This window comes from Montipora capricornis, chromosome 6 (assembly GCF_036669925.1).
Source record: "Montipora capricornis isolate CH-2021 chromosome 6, ASM3666992v2, whole genome shotgun sequence".
Lineage (NCBI taxonomy): Eukaryota > Metazoa > Cnidaria > Anthozoa > Scleractinia > Acroporidae > Montipora > Montipora capricornis.
The window spans coordinates 64,154,102-64,166,601 of record NC_090888.1 but is presented as its reverse complement, the minus strand read 5'-3'; the positions used below and the strand labels follow the sequence as shown (position 1 = coordinate 64,166,601).

Sequence of the window (12,500 nt, the reverse complement as noted above, 5' to 3'; positions counted from 1 at the left end):
TACAATATGTCTAGAATTCTCGGTATTTCCACGATCGGTAAATCCAAAAAGGCTGCAGATTTAGTATCTAAAAGTGAACGATCAAGTTTCTACTCAGTTAATGTTAATCTTAGTGTGTGCAAGGGTGACGTACTTTAGAGAGAGAACTTAGAGATACCATTGGCGATAAGGGAACAAACAATGTTAAAGCTTGATTGAAAAAGTAAATACGACATGTAGCAGTTGCAATAACAGTGCAGAGCCTTGGTATCTCTACGCTAAGGCGAGTCAGCCTATCGTTTGAGCAAAATTTAACAAATTGATGAACTAAAAAAGGAGGTTACAATAGTGGGTGACAACTCTAACAAGGCCTGTTTCGGGAGAAAAACAAAAGAATCGAGAAGACTCGGGTTTTTTGATGGGAAATATGACATAGTTCTGGGATACTGCAGAAAAAAAGAGCAAAGTTTTGACATTTTACAAGAATGTCACCAAAACACTCGGAAGGATCTTCAAAATTGCCGGGAGGACTCAAAGTTCCACATGGTGTTGCTCAAACAACGTTTGTTAGAGTTGTCACTCCCATGATTTAACTCTTTTGGCACAGTGCCCCATTATGTTAAAAAGAACAAAGAAAGCATTACTGTAAAATTCTTACGTCCTTGCTTCTCAGACTAGGTATCCAGTCAACATCATCTGGAAACATTTCGCAGTTAATTAATCGCGAAGTCACTGATTCCTAAAATATATTCAGACGAACATTTCGCAGTTAATTAATCGCGAAGTCACTGATTCCTTTACATATTCAGACGAACATTTCGCAGCTAATTAATCGCGAAGTCACTGATTCCCTAATATATTCAGACGAATATTTCGCAGTTAATTAATCGCGAAATCACCGATTTCTTCATATATTCAGACGAACATTTCGCAGTTAATTAATCGCGAAGTCACTGATTCCTTCATATATTCAGACGAACATTTCGCAGTTAATTAATCGCGAAGTCACTGATTCCTTCATATATTCAGACGAACATTTCGCAGTTAATTAATCGCGAAGTCACTGATTCCTTCATATATTCAGACGAACATTTCGCAGTTAATTAATCGCGAAGTCACTGATTCCTTCATATATTCAGACGAACATTTCGCAGTTAATTAATCGCGAAGTCACTGATTCCTTCATATATTCAGACGAACATTTCGCAGTTAATTATCGCGAAGTCACTGATTCCTTCATATATTCAGACGAACATTTCGCAGTTCATTAATCGCGAAGTCACTGATTCCTTCATATATTCAGACGAACACTTCGCAGTTAATTAATCGCGAAGTCACTGATTCCTTCATATATTCAGACGAATATTTCGCAGTTCATTAATCGCGAAATCACTGATTCCCTAATATATTCTGACGAACATTTCGCAGTTAATTAATCGCGAAATCACTGATTCCTTCATATATTCAGACGAACATTTCGCAGTTAATTAATCGCGAAGTCACTGATTCCTTCATATATTCAGACGAACATTTCGCAGTTAATTAATCGCGAGGTCAGTGATTCTCTTGAATTGGTGATCGTCATTTTACCTAGGTTGAATATGCACTAAAGAAAGATCAGGGTTAGTTTTGGGCCAAAAGTCTTTGAGAGCCATTTCTAGGCTCCTTGAAATGTATAAAGACTGTCGAAAGAGTTGTTTTTATCACCTAGAAGAATTTGATCTGTTCGGATATCTTAGGGCGCGTTCGATTGACCGTATTCCGGAATAGGAATACATGGAATAGAAGTTAGAAATCCTTCGTTTTTGCGGGGATTCACATTAATATTGTCAAACATCTGCTAAAATGCAATTTTAAACATAGCTTTATTATTGTTGTTGCTGCAAAACGCCATACATAGTGTTTTAAATCATCACTCCACATATTCTTATTCCGGAATAGGGTCAATCGAACTCACCCTTAGTTGAAAATTGAAGTATCCGAACATTTTTTAATGATATCTTCATTTCAAAAATTGTTAGCTGAACGTTTCCTTATGAGAACTTCCCGGCAAACCATTTGCTCATCCAAAACTGCTGGTCGACCTAAATTGCAAAAATATCCCCTCCGAAAACGTAAGGGTCTACTTTTCCCTGGTTACGAATCTTTTAGGTGATGTTCAGTTTCGTAAAAAAATCTATAGCTGGTTGGCTACGTAGAACCGAAATTCTTAGAAACGTTTGATTCTCCCGAACACATATTTTACCGAAGATTATCGTTGCACGTGGGTGCCCCTGACCAACTCATCAGATAGGCAATGATAGAAGGAGCAGAAACACAGAGAATAGAGCAAAACGCCGTGGGAGGTAAGGGAGAAGGGAATTAATTGTTCCCGAACATATATCTCCTGTTTTGAAAAGGCGAGTGTATCAGTATACACCAGGCCCCAATTGTGCAAAAGGTCACAGTGGATAACAGCTATGACTTGTCCACTGGATTGTGATTTATCCAGCGTATCGCGCTATCCACGTTTGAAAAACCGGGGACAGAATGATACGAAAACCACTCAAAACACCCGAAGATGTAGGTTAACATTTGTGGAAAATTACTTCTCGTGTTATGCAGCAGCACAGCATGCCAAAAAAATAAACGAAAAATCATTCATGCCATTTAAATGTTCTCTCTATCTCTCTTTTGCGTGAGGTCATGATTACATTGGGACCAAAACCATAGCTATAATATTAACAATAAGTTCGTAAACAAAAACTGTTGCAATAAAAATAGTGGTCCTTCGTAGATCGATTGACGCAGACCGACTTTATTCTCCAACAACAAAACTTTCCCATGTCACTCTATCCTGAAATGACCACATTCATGATGCTATGGTTAATGGAGACAAACGTCGATCAAACCATGGCTACTTATTGACATGATGCAGGGATGGCGCAGTGGTGAGAGCACTCGCTTGCCACCAATGTGGCCCCAGTTCGATTCCCATGCAGACTTGGCGTCATATGTGGGTTGAGTTGTTGGTTCTCTACTCTGCACCGAGAAGTTTTTCTCCTCCGGATACCCCGGTTTTCCCCTCTTCTCAAAAAACCAACATTTCATTTGATCATCGTGGATTTGTTGATTTCGATTTACAGTGTCCCCAATTAGTGCTCCAGCGCTAGATCGACTAGACAATTAAACAAAGTTCCTTTCCCTTTTGAGTCTCTATAACCACAACGATCACTGACAAATCATTCATTACTTTGGGCAATCACTCAAGTCACCGACAAACAAATTAGCCAATCATGAAGCAAAGCATAGACATGCATTCGGTCATATTATATATCTTTACTAACCCTCGGATTTTTAGAGTAGCTTGGCGTAGCTAATATCTCCGAGCATTTACCCTCCCAACCATGATACATCACAGAAGACAGACCACAACACTGGGAACTACATGCCCTACTCTTTGCGACAAGTGTAAAAATGACTGGATGGGAATCGAACCCAGGCCACATTGGTGGCAAGCGAGTGCTCTCACCACTGCGCCATCCCTGCATCATGTCAATAAGTAGCCATGGTTTGATCGACGTTTGTCTCCATTAACCATAGCATCATGAATGTGGTTATTTCAGGATAGAGTGACATGGGAAAGTTTTGTTGTTGGAGAATAAAGTCGGTCTGCGTCAATCAATCTCCGAAGGACTACTATTTTTATTGCAACAGTTTTTGTTTACGAACTTCTTGTTAATATTATAGCTATGGTTTTGGTCCCAATGTAATCATGACCTCACGCAAAAGAGAGACAGAGAGAACATTTAAATGGAATGAATGGCTTTTCTTTTATTTTTTTGGCATACTGTGCTGCTGCATAACACGAGAAGTACTTTTCTACAAATGTTAACCTACATCTTCGGGTGTTTTGAGTGGTTTTCGTATCATTCTGTCCCCGGTTTTTTCAAACGTGGATAGCGCTATACGCCGGATAAATCATGCACTATCCAGTGGATAAGCCATAGCCGTTATCCACTGTGACCTTTTAAACAGTTGGGGCCTAGTGTATACTGATACACTTGCCTTTTCAAACCGACACGGGTTCGGTGGTCAGCGCTGTTAAACGCTAAGAGGAAGTTTATCGCAAGCAGAGGCCGAAGTCTTGATCTCCCTCATTTGGATGTGGCCCATCTGTTTAAGGCATTAACTTTATTTAGAATACAAGTATAGGTGTTATGACCAATACGCCTTTGATTGGCCCGCAAAGAGTGAGCCACACGAGGGATTACTCGTGTTAGAGGCAAAATAACGGTGCACGAAGAGAAAATCCCGGCATTGAGCTTTCCTAAATGATAATTAATCCCATAAACTGGTGGGCCGCATAGTATTGCATATCGAAACTTTTTTGAGATTTCTGGTGCAAGTCATGTGCAACTGGCTTTGCTTCTATTACTTTTTAGTAATCTGAAAATCGATTCCTACACTCCATTGAAAACCAAACTCTTTTCTCCTTAAACCATTGCAGATAGATGGCTAAATTTTACCGACAAGGCTGTTTGTTTTGGCGGGCATTACAAGTTTGCCGCAGTAGTATCACCCTTTGAAGGCTTCCTATCGTCAATCAAGTTGACACACGTTCGCGGACACGTGATTTGTGACGACGGCGCACCAAAGTATAACAGCAGATGGGGCTGCTCGCGAAACCATCCTTCCCTGGGCAAGTCACCGTTCGACATTGTTATAACAGCAGGCCGAAACAACGATATTCTTTACCCAAGAGTGCTTCTCACGAAAGGTAAAAAGGACCGTCTGTGGTATGAGAAATTGGATGCGAATCCGAATGCATCGGAAATCGTTCTTGGAGATCCGTCACAGCCTTACTACCTTTATTTCGGGCAAGAACTTCGCATATGGCTCGGCAAAGATTTGGACTCCTCTCGTTTTGAGGAAGCAAATGAAACCATTTGTGTCGTAGCAAAAGGGTCGTTTCGTTTTTAGACAGTCAGACCGTCAGAAGATGATAATGGCCAGCTGGATGTCTTTTGTATTTGGACAACCTAGACTAGTTGTGCAGACGGGGTGATCCTCTCCCCGAAAGCGTATGTCATTTCATAAACGAAAAAGTATACCAGAAATGTCGTTACCTTAAAAAGAGCAGGAAATGCTAATTTTATTTAGATAAAGTGTTCTGCCGTAGAAGCGCCAAAATGGCTCTTAGACAGAGAGAAAAATATAACTGACCAGATCAGGATTAGGGCGACTTCGTCGCCCGCAATAAACACGAAGTAAATAAGTTATTGATCAATTCTGAAATAAAGAAATAAAGGACTAAATGTCGGTGTGAAATTATCCCTGGCGGCTTTGGAGAAACTAATTCATTTTTGTCAGTGTTTTTCATTCCTTGAGGATTCATTTTATATCGTATGAGAAACTGTCTGAATTTTTTTGTCGGTTGCACTTTCCCCCTTTTCAAAGATTTGAAAGAAACTGCGCATTTTTTCGCGCATGTCATGCACACGTCATACATCGCAGACCACGAAGGTAAACACGATGCTATTAAAAGGCGCAAACATTTTCCACAAGAATAAAACGTGAAAGCGTGTGGCATCATGGGATAGCTGTGGACCCAGGTCTTATCGGGAAAGTCACGCAATGACGTGACAGTGCGAATATACCATCGCTTTGAGAACTTCGCAGTGATTTTACTCTCTTGAATGCGCGGTGACCCCTATTTTTCTTTCCGTAGATCACTTCCTTTTCTGATTTTGTCCATTTTGACAAGAAACAAAAAAATCTGTTTTTGAGAAGTTACAAATATTTCGCCTTTTATGCTCTCGTGCTACCGAAGTTTTCTTTGTTAGACTAATATGTATCGTTTTTCAAGGTCTATTTCACCTCAGAAAAAGACATCAGCTGCAAAGGTTAATTTAGTTATATTTGCTATGTTGAATTGAGTACGTTTACCTGATCTAAATTTCACCAATGTAGCCTTTTTATTGCTGACAGTTGTAAGCTAAGATCGTCTTAAAATAACGGAAGCTTCTAAAAGTGCACCTCATGATCTCGAAAACGAGCACGGTGACCCCCCATTTTTTTTTTTGCCTTTTTGGTAAGAGTAGATCATTACCTTTCTGTGTGGCAAGTTTAAAAAAATCTGTACGTGGGAACGTTTTATTGCGCATACGTTCTGCGCATCTCGAGATACTCGGATTTCCTATGGGTAGTGCTTATTAATACAGGGATATTTTTGCGCGTTTTAAAACTATCCGGAAATAGTAGATCTTAGTAAGTAATCTTGGTATCCAAAAAGAAAATTGGGGGTAACCATGCATTTTTGAGAAATAATTAAGTTTCAATTTGAGAAAGAACGTCATACATTTCTTTGTATTTTAAAGCTTTTAACAAATATTATTCATCAATTATCTTTGAAAAATGCGTGGTTATCCCCAATTTTCTCTTTGGATTTCAATAACACTTGTTAAGATCTACATTTTATGCATAATCATAAACCGGGGCAAAAATACCTTTCAATTATTAGGCACCATCCTTAAGTGGGAATAGGCTACTTTACAGACCGACACATGTATATTTCACAAATACGCATGCGTTCTGTACGTACTATCGTGTGATTGGTACCACATGGAGAATTGCAAGAAAGTAATTGCAAAGTACAGACCATCCGTTTTTTTAAATTCTCAAATAGAGGAGTTACGAGTAGTCAAGGGGTTAGTCACGTATGGTTAGGGGCCTATTAATCTCTCCCTCGCAGGATCGAAAGTAGCACGGGCGACCCCAAACAGAGTTTCTTCTCTTTTTTTTTTGCCATATAGATTTCACAAATACGCTTGCGTTCTGTACGTACTATCGTGTGATTGGTACCTGTTGCCCTTTTTGAAAACTGCACGTACCCGGGTTTTCTTCCAACAGATAGGAAATTGACAATCTGCTCTGCTTTTCATACAAATTTCAAAGAGCCCTTGTACAACAGAGGACTCACATAACTTAAGGTCTCTTGGGGAAATGTTATCCAAAACCATTGCTTTATTTGGGTTGAGGGATTTCTGTACAATCTCCTGAACTATGTTCCACTCCACTGAAAAACTAGACATAGTATGGCAGACTTTATAAATAAAGTTGGTAGTGTCAAGGGGGAGTGGGCTTAAATCCCTGGTTAGATCTAAGGCTATATTTAAAAAGAAATCATTAAAATAATCAGCCTTCTTTTTACTTCCAGTCATGATGTTTTCATTTTTATCTTAAATCGGTCCACATTTTTTGATCTTGCTTTTCTTCAGAATGCAGCCTGTAACCTTCCAACCGTCTGGTGAGTTGGCATTTTCAAAAAGGTTAAGCCAATATGCTGCCTCTGCCTTTCTTAGCATTGCCTTAACTTTGTTCCGTTGCTGTTTGTAGCGGCACCAAAGTTTATTATGTTTTTCAGGTTTAAAAATATACAAAAGTAAAGATTGCGGCAGGTTTGGGTCTAATACGGGTAAACCTTTTTTACTGGTTATTTAGGTTGAAAATAAAGTTTCAAAACGTGAATAAATGCCGCTTGATTCCCGTGGAGGTTTCTGTGAAAACTGCCGTGATACAGTGAAACCAAGGGGGCCCCAAAAGCTATCAATTTTTTTAAAACAAGTCATCTTGATCTGGACGAAAATCATCTCTACAGCACAGAACTTAAGTATTTTTTCCCTATATTATCAGTAAAATGTTAAGTTGAATGAGCTTTTTGTGGATTCGGTCTAAGCGTCAGTCTTCGCGCATTTATTTATTTTCACACGCATTGATTTGTCATGACACCAAAGACAGCGCGGGATTGCTCTGTTTCTAAATTAAACAACAACAAAATAACATAATATCTTTCCCCTTTTCATTTCATTATTTCATTTTCCTTGTTTTGACGTCTCGTTTGGCCTTCTGGGATAAATATAACTTTTTAAGGATTAAACCACTGCAAAAACCGCGTACGATCAAAACTTGCTCATAGATCGTGGCCACACCAAAAAAAACCTTAAAAATAGAAAATATACTGCAAAGGTTGGTCAAGACAACGTGAACATAGGCGTTATTGCAATATTTCGGCTGGCCAACACCAGCCTTCTTCAGGTTTATTGAATGGATAAATGCTTGTTACAAGATCTTTATATTTACCGGAAATGACATAAAAAGGCTACGTGATGTGTTATAAAAACGGAAATGCATAAAAAAGAGGAGAGAGAATAATACATGATAACAAGATGAAAAAAAACAAAAGAAAATTAAAAGGTAGCTAAACTAAATTACATTTCATCTCTTCTGTTAAGGCCTGCAGGCTCCAGTGTTTTTCCTCTGTGTATGAGGAATGCCTCACGAGCCTTTCTGATGGAGTCACGACTAATGCGCAGTTGTTCGAGCGGTATAAGGATCATGTGATCCTCCGCGTGACCACTGGTCAGGCGGTGTCGTGAAACCGCAGTGGGGGTATAACTACAAAAGGGGTTTATAATAGGCATGAACTCGGAACGAAATGTTTGGTGCCTGGTTGCGGGATGAAATGATATGTTTTGTCTAAAATACATATGGGCTGACCGAAAAAGCATACAGGCTTGACTGAAATTTCTGGACCCGGTCTGAGATTTGTTGTCATTTACATGGGACTGGTACGAACTCAGACCGGTATGAAAATTTCTCGTCTCGGTCCAGCAACCAACACGAAGTTAGACCGGCCTGAGTTGTTCATTGTCAGGCCGGTCTCGTGTAAAGATGTCTGTAAACGCAAAAAAGAAATGTATGGCGGCCGATACGAACTCATACCCGTTCTGAGTTCGTCGCGGTCTCATGTAAATACCCCTTAGGTACCAGACTTTTCTTTTCCATGCGGGGTTTTCACCAAAATATAAATTACGCACATTTTATTTCCTTTAGAGACTCTAAGTGATTATATTAAAGCGAGGAATTGAGTGGAAGCTTAAATTGAGCTCCAATTTTCCTTAATTAGAATATGCTAAGCAACGAATAGCCCAGGAGTATGATTTTATTTGTTGTATGCAAATTCTACGGCCTCTCTATACAGTGGTGTGGTGCGATCTTTTTGACAAAGCCACTTCCTCTAAAGCGGTCTAATGCACGCCTCGATGAGTTGATTCGAAAAAAAGCGCAAAGAGTAAGAGCAATGCACAAAAAGACTTCAAGGAGGAAGAGAAAGGAATTAGCCTGAACAAAGTGTGCAGCTTATGCGTCAGAAGAGGGGAACTGGAGTCAAGACAAGCGATGAAGTCTGAGGTGATAGGGATTAACAAGGAGTTAGAAGAATAGAGAAAGTCATACACTGACTTAGAAAACGAAAAAAAGAAACTACATGAAGAAATGAGGCAAGAGATAACCTGAACTGGAAGAAAATGTCACTGACCTCAATGAAGTCAACAAACAGTTGTTAGATTATATTGAGGCCCTTGAGACCAAAGAGGCAGCGCAAACATGCAATGGGAAAAAAACAAGGAGCAGAAAACTTCGCCTCCTGAAAGATAAAATCCAATGTGCCCTTTGGTTTTCTGAAAGCGTTGGTCTTAAATTGTTCCAGGTAAAGCTGAATGATGACAAGGGGGGCACTCACTTACTTACATGGGAAAATGAAAGCTTTGAAACATTACAAGAGAAAGACAACAACAAGTTAGAGCAAATAATGTTTTGATTGGACAAATTTTGTGCGGGAGATGAGGTGTACCATAAAATGACAACACACACAGACGACCTTCCAAAATCTTATATAATAAAGCAGTTACGTAGTAACCTAAATAAAACCTACCGCATAGAGAGAACACAAGGTATATTTCCAAAATATGAATTGTCAGTCAAGTCTTTTAAAATTCATTGCACCATGCCATCTAACCATGTTAACTACCCTACTGTTTCAATGTTTCGAAAACGAAGACCGAAGACCGACGACCTCGAAAACGAAGACCCACTGGAAAATACATACAATTAAGGTTGGTTCAAATGTTATTTTTGAAGAGTTAGTCCCAAATCTATAAGGGATCATGTTAACTGTAGGTAGTCGACCGATGTATCGGTCGACGTATCGGTCGATAATCGGACGATAGTCGGTCGATAGTCCTCTGTCGCCCTTAGGTCGACAGTCGATCGATCGCCGGTAGATAGTCATTCCCAGACGCATTTCGATTGAGTATCGGCCACATGTCGGTGATATATCGGTCAACTTTCGTTCGAATATCAGTCATGTGTCGAGTATCGGTCAAATGTGTTAATTAAGCAGATGAGTCCTATGGCTTTCTTTTTAAGCGATGACGACATCAGTTATTGCTATCATGCTGGGGGGGATTCTACTGTGAGGCACGATTACTCTATGAAGCGAACCGAAGAGCACTTGGAACTAGGGACATGGTTTACGCGAGGGACAATCTCTTTTTTCAGCTTCAAATTGTATCATCGCCGGTCGTCTAATTTGAGCTGTTGGACGGGATCAACCGTAGAAAAATCGGCCCAGCCCGAGCCAAGAATGAATCTATTGCTCCCTTGTCCTGCAGTTGAAGAATAACAAAAAACCTGCATACAGCTTTCCTTTTGAGTACTGGGTTTCTTTCTACAGTTGACCGATTCTCGATGAATTATCGGTGAAGTGTTGGCAAATTGTTGGCGAGTTAATCGGTGAGGTATCGGTGAACACATCCTTGGAGAACCAGTGGCAGATCGCGGAGGCAAGGGGAAGTCTATAAAACGGGAAAAAGAAAATGGCGACGAAGAAAAGCATAGTAGCTTTTCTTGATCAATTCATCGACCGCCTATTTTCCGACAGATTAGTAAAGTGGAAAATAAAAGGCGGCTGATCTCCAGTCGTGCAGAGACCCAACCTCGTTCCCAGGATCTTCTCGGCTTTTAATATGGCGGCGACTCGGGAGATGATCCTGGCACACAACAGATCACGTGATCAAATTTGGCCATCGAGGATGGACAAATATGGAAATTTTTTTCAAAATGGCGGCAAGGAATAAGGTGAAAGAAATGGAAGACCTTTAACAGCAATGACCAGAACCAGGTTGCTGACCATCGGGTTTCGTTAAAACAATGGTTTGCTGGGGGTCCTCAGTCTCGCGGGCTCAGAAAACCCGGTTGTGGTAATAGGCCTTAATCACGATGGCCGCCATGTTGGTTTTCAAATTGTCATGCAAATCAGCCATGTGTTATGCTGGGGGGCAAACATTGGAGAAAAAGCAAATTGCTGAAAATCGCGAAATATTGAAATAACATTGCAAAAAGTCCATTTTAGTAATTAGAGCTAAGTACCTTTTATAATAATTTTATATCTTTTGATTGCCTTTGACATTTTGACTTTCTAGTTCGTTATCTGCTCATTTTTCACTAAAAAAACGTCGAAGTAACTTGTGTAATGATTGTATTTTACAGCTTAGGTGATAAACATTCAATGAACGTGAGACAAATCATCTGTGTCGCTAATTTGCATGATAATAGCAAATCCAACATGGCGGCTATCGTGAGAGGTCAAGAGAAAATGAGGGGACAGAGAGGGAGGCTCCCGGTCCAGCCCTTGGGATATGTCATGTTCACAAAAATATTAATTATTTTTATAACAGCGGAAGTCTTCCGAGACGTCCGCATGCAGGCCAACCTCGGTCCGATGTATGAAAGAAAAAAAGTATTCATCAGCCTTCCACGTGCCCCGTCATTTTCTCCTTTCACTAAGAACCCGGGGGCGAGGCAAGACTGCATGCGGACGTCTCGGAAGACAGACTTCCGCTAGAACAAAGACTTCCGCTCGTCTAAAAATAACTTTCTTGGACATAACATATCCCGGACAGCGCCCTGAGCCTCCCTCTCTGTCCCCTCATTTTCTCTTGGAGAGGTCTATTGTTAATCTCGTACCCAGAGTCCTCGGGCTTTTTGGTCAGCGGGTGAGCGCCCGGAAAGAAATTTTTAATGGCGTCCGTTTTCCCAGAAAACGTGGGTTCCGGTCTTATTACGCATGCTTGAGTTTAAACGGAAACAGAAAAGAGAAAACAGTAAACAGTAGAAATGGTGGGTTGCAAGTGTTCGAGAAACAAAAATGTTAGAAGCAAGAGGCGATACAACATAGATCTGAATTTAGTGGTGTACCGTATATTTCGGCTGGCCAGCTCAAAATATTTAGCTTCTCAACTTGTATTACGCCGATCAGATCAAGCCACTGATCCAACGTACACCGACAGCATAGACAGGAAGATTGTCCACGGTTGCTTGCTTCAAAACTCAAAAATTTTAGCCTTACACACCATAAAAGAAACTGGAGAAATGATCATTGGTTGCTGTAAGAGCGAGAGATGAAACTTCTGACGCTTTCGGTGAGTGTATTTTAGTTCTTGAAGTAAAAAACGTTCTCTGGTTAAAAAGGTTAAAAATATAAGCTTTCGGTTATCAGTCTAGAGCCTTTAACGAATGATAGACTGATAGACGAAAGCTTAAGTTTTTACATTTTTAACCAGAGGATGTTTTTTACTTCAAGATGCATTATCCTGGTTACAGTTCTATTTTTACTTGTATTTTTAGTGTTTCAGCGCGTA

At 40.1% G+C, this 12,500-nt stretch overlaps 1 long non-coding RNA gene across 1 annotated transcript in view; it reads left to right on the top strand.

Moving 5' to 3' along the window:
- The window catches only part of LOC138050741 (uncharacterized), a 9,684-nt gene extending 4,408 nt beyond the window's left edge, over positions 1-5,276 (top strand). The window contains exon 2 of the long non-coding RNA XR_011132686.1: positions 4,469-5,276. This is a non-coding gene — a long non-coding RNA (uncharacterized lncRNA). The remainder of the gene's footprint in view (positions 1-4,468) is intronic.
- The last annotated feature ends 7,224 nt before the right edge of the window (positions 5,277-12,500 follow it).